The following is a 4,104-nucleotide window of genomic DNA, read 5'->3' on the forward strand; positions in this document are numbered from 1 at the left end:
CTGTTTTAGTATATCATTGGTCTCATATCTCACATGAATATCATATGTCAAAGTTCATATGCGCTACGAAACTGTCTAGGTGATTTCGTAGCGCATAAACCCGGTCTAGGTGATTTCGTGCTGATCCATAGCAAATCTCACCCAGCTGTCATATTTATCAGAATCCGCTGTGTTTTAGGTCGTTAGGTGTCTTGGTACTGGCACATGTTTGCAGTTGTTGCTGAGAAGGAGACAAAGGGTTCTGTTTACAATCTGCATGTATTTAATGGAAAGTTGCTTCCTGGCATCAATCAAAAGATTCAGTTATACAAATGGGAGCTCCATGATGATGGTTCAAGAGAGTTGCAGTCTGAATGTGGCCATCATGGTCATATTCTTGCACTATATGTTCAATCTCGTGGAGATTTTATATTAGTAGGTGATGAAATCAATCTCTTTATTGATATATGGCACTCGAATGGATTGTTTTAGGGTACACTGCAGTAGCAGAGGCCATAATATTATTAATGTTAACAATGCCCGGATTGGACCGCCTGGGAAAGGGCCTCAATGCGGTGGCTCGGAGCGCGTTGAAACCATTGTTGACTGTGGTGTCCTTCTGCCTATTTCTATTGATGGATATCTACTGGAAATTCAAGGTGTGCCCTGTTTGTGATGGCCCCCCTTTGCAATTTCGTAGAACATCTTCGACACCAGAAATCAGTGATGAAAAATGAGAGGAATGCTCTGCTTATAGTCATGTCTTTGGTTCTCTATTGGCTTCTGTACCGTATTACAATTTTGCGCTTTCAGCTTTAGCGGATGGACGAGCAACTCCAGAGGCTAAAAAAATGAGGACTAAGGTGTTATCAAGGTTTAGGGTTTAAGAAATAACATTGAAAATCGGCTTTTTCCTCATTAAATTCATTGTAACCTTGTCTCCATATTCATTGTGCACTGTAAAGGTGTGAGGGCCGATATCGTGTGCTGAATTTCATGGCCACTGTTATACTCGTAATCAAACTACGAGTGCCTTTTGAAATATGTTATTTTTCACCAATGCTCTTAGTTTTCAAAGGCATATACAATTATCCACAATCGAGTTTATACAAACATGAGCGGGGAGAAAATGAAGAGAGGGCTCGTGATTATAAGGAAAATTAGGTGATAGCAGTTGAAGTTCTGGATGACGATAGATTTTAAGTTTCGCGATTCTAAGGGTCGCATTCATCGTTTCAACTATGGATTTGAGAGCTCGACAGAGCTTGCTTCTACTGTTGTTCAACGAATAGGAGATGATATTGGTCAACTCCGGCCACCTTAGATTTTGTATAATCTGTGTATATGGCTACAAAGAAGATGCGTGAATTTCAACTCAGTTCAGTCATCGTCACAACTGGAAATAAGTCTTAAGGAATTCTAACCTCAAAGGATTTGCTCACACAGATTGTTGCACATTTAAAACACTCAGACGAAGATATAAAGACTGCAGAGTACTGGGAAATGGGAGAACCGTTCTTTTGATGAAGCCTGGAAAACAGAATACAACGTCTCAAGAAAATCAACTGTGCCACCCGGTTTGTCTTATTGAGAATGCCATTATGAATTTGCCACCTGGCCACGGAGATGTTTTCCCTGCTCTTTTGAACAGTGAGAAGCTTGATGAACTACTCTCACAGGGTAAGGAGTATGCTTTTATAGCTAACTCAGACAACTTGGGAGTAATAGTTGATCTCAAAATTTTGAATCATCTGGTCAAAAATAAAAATGAATACTGGATGGAGGTCACTCCCAAAACGCTTGCAGATATAAAAGGTGGTATGCTTATCTCTTATGAAGGCAGAGTTCATCTTCTAGAGATTGCACAGGTTCCAGAGGAGCATGTTGGCGAGTTCAAGTTGATTGAAAAGTTCAAAATCTTCAATACCAATAATTTATAGGTGAACTTGAAGGCGATTAAGAGGCTTGTGGAGGCTGATTCTCTTAAAATGGAGATAATTCCAAATCCAAAGGAAGTAGATGGGGTAAAGGTGCTTCAGCTTGAAACGGCTGCATGTGCTGCTATAGTTTTTTTGATCGTGCAATTGGTGTCAATGTTCCAAGATCACGCTTTCTCCCAGTGAAGGAAACTTCAGATTTACTACTTGTGCAGTCGGATCTTTACACTGTGGAGGAAGGTTTTGTCATCCGAAATCCTGCTAGAGTCAACCCTGCAAATCCCTCCATTGAGTTGGGTCCTGAATTCAAGAAGGTTGGCAACTTTCTAAAAGCGTTTCAAGTCCATACCTAGCATCATTGATCTTGATAGTCTAAAGGAGCATTCCACATGGAAATTTTGAAAGACATTGGGGCATATTTACAGTTGATGGTCAAGTTAAATATGAGATTGACATAGGGCAAGATGTGGGTCTGGTGAATGCAGAAAATTTTCGATACCTCTCTTCAAGGTGGTGTATTGCAAATGATAACCATGATCTTACAAATGTGTCAAGGCACGTGGAACAGGTCTGCTCAACTTCAGATTGTACAACCCTCTTTTCCCGAGGTTCTTGCAATCATATTGGGTCACCAGGAATATCTCATATGCTATTAACAGCTACTATCAATTTCACAATCAATCAGTTGATCGCTGCAATTTTGATGGTCTTGGGATGATAACAATTTAGACCCATCAATAGGAGATTGCAGGTTTTTGGTTGCAACTAGTGACTCATATGCTTCTAGCCTGTACAGTAGTGTAAAGAAGCATTGGATAGTCCAATGGACATTTCTATCATGTACTCTGACTTTTCTTGGCATTATGTTCTAGAATGTTGTACCTGATAGCCGTCTATCTATTATTTTGTCTCTAACTGCAGGGTTTCTGATATCTTGTTCTATTTATTCATGGCCAAAGGTAAAACAGTGCAGGTTGTGATTTTCACCTATTTTGCCGAATAGCTACTCAATGGCCAAATGTATTGGACTGAACACTTTAAACTCCCTAGGGCATTACCCAGGGACCAACATCATATGATGTTGCTTGTAGCCTTGTTGCATGGGTTCAAGGGATTTACAGATTGCAGAACTTGACACTCGGGCCCTTCTTGGAGCAGATTCAAAATACAGCACTCATTCCAATGCTGAAGTTATCTCGATTCTCAGGTTCTTCAAAAATATTTCAGATAGCTGAGTATGCCCCTAGTGGTACTTAGCCATCAAGTTCTTGATGTTGATTGCTTTCATTTCCAGATCATGCATATCTCTTATCAGATAAGAGAAGTAGATGAGGACCAGGGACCATTAAAGATACAGTAGAATATATTAGACATATTACAAGACTGTGTTATGGACAGTGGTAATGTTTTGTTCGCTGGTCTCTCAGCGCTCCTATGCACTTTCAAAATGTAACTTTGATTCAATTTTATACCTTGGAGCAGAGAACAATTTCAACCTTTTTACAGTGAGGAAAAATAGCGAGGCTGCAACTGATGAAGAGAGAAGAAAGTGGCGATCATTTAGCTATGAAAGGAAGACTGTGTTTTTGAAATTACACAGCAGTTTCGTAGCGCGCTACGAAACTGCTGTAGCTGCATGTTACAATTCGGCTGATCAATTATGATTGACAAAGCGGAAAATCTTTTTGAAAGGTTTTTTCATCATACATGTACATGGAAAAGGCTTACAGCACATGAAGGACGTGGCACTCCAATAGATTGTTGACTAATTCAAGAAGATCAACATGGTTAATTATTTCCGAATATCTTTGAGGAAACCAAAAGCATAAAAACAGGGGCAGTTTCCTATTTCTCAGCAGCAGTGAAGAGATAAGACAGTAAGGGCTAGCAAAGAGCTTTAAACATCCATCAAGGCTAGAGCTGAAGGAAACCACTTGGCAGAGAATGAATCTTGATTGTAATAAATGCTATGTTCAGCATGATGTAGAATTAGAATCCTAATTGTTTTAGGTTTCTAGCGCTGTCAGTTAGTAGTAAGTTGCTTTTAATAGTTAGTTTAATAGGCCAATAGGTGTCATGATAAGGAGAATTCGAGTTCCCCTCATGCTTGAGGAGGAAACTCAGTTAGGTAGAATAGCTCTATATATAGGAGAAAGAGAAATGTAATAAGGGTTGGAAATTTATAAGT

The 4,104-nt window shown here is 39.6% G+C and overlaps 2 pseudogenes; both read left to right on the forward strand.

Moving 5' to 3' along the window:
- The first annotated feature begins 1,502 nt into the window (after positions 1-1,502).
- On the forward strand, positions 1,503-2,288 carry LOC149165476 (UTP--glucose-1-phosphate uridylyltransferase pseudogene; annotated as a pseudogene).
- A 7-nt stretch (positions 2,289-2,295) lies between these two features.
- LOC149165477 (glucan endo-1,3-beta-glucosidase 9 pseudogene) lies at positions 2,296-2,881 on the forward strand (annotated as a pseudogene).
- The last annotated feature ends 1,223 nt before the right edge of the window (positions 2,882-4,104 follow it).

This window comes from Pinus tabuliformis, chromosome 5_1 (genome assembly GCF_031772625.1).
Source record: "Pinus tabuliformis cultivar Carrire ecotype Pingquan chromosome 5_1, CPIR1, whole genome shotgun sequence".
Taxonomy (NCBI): domain Eukaryota; kingdom Viridiplantae; phylum Streptophyta; class Pinopsida; order Pinales; family Pinaceae; genus Pinus; species Pinus tabuliformis.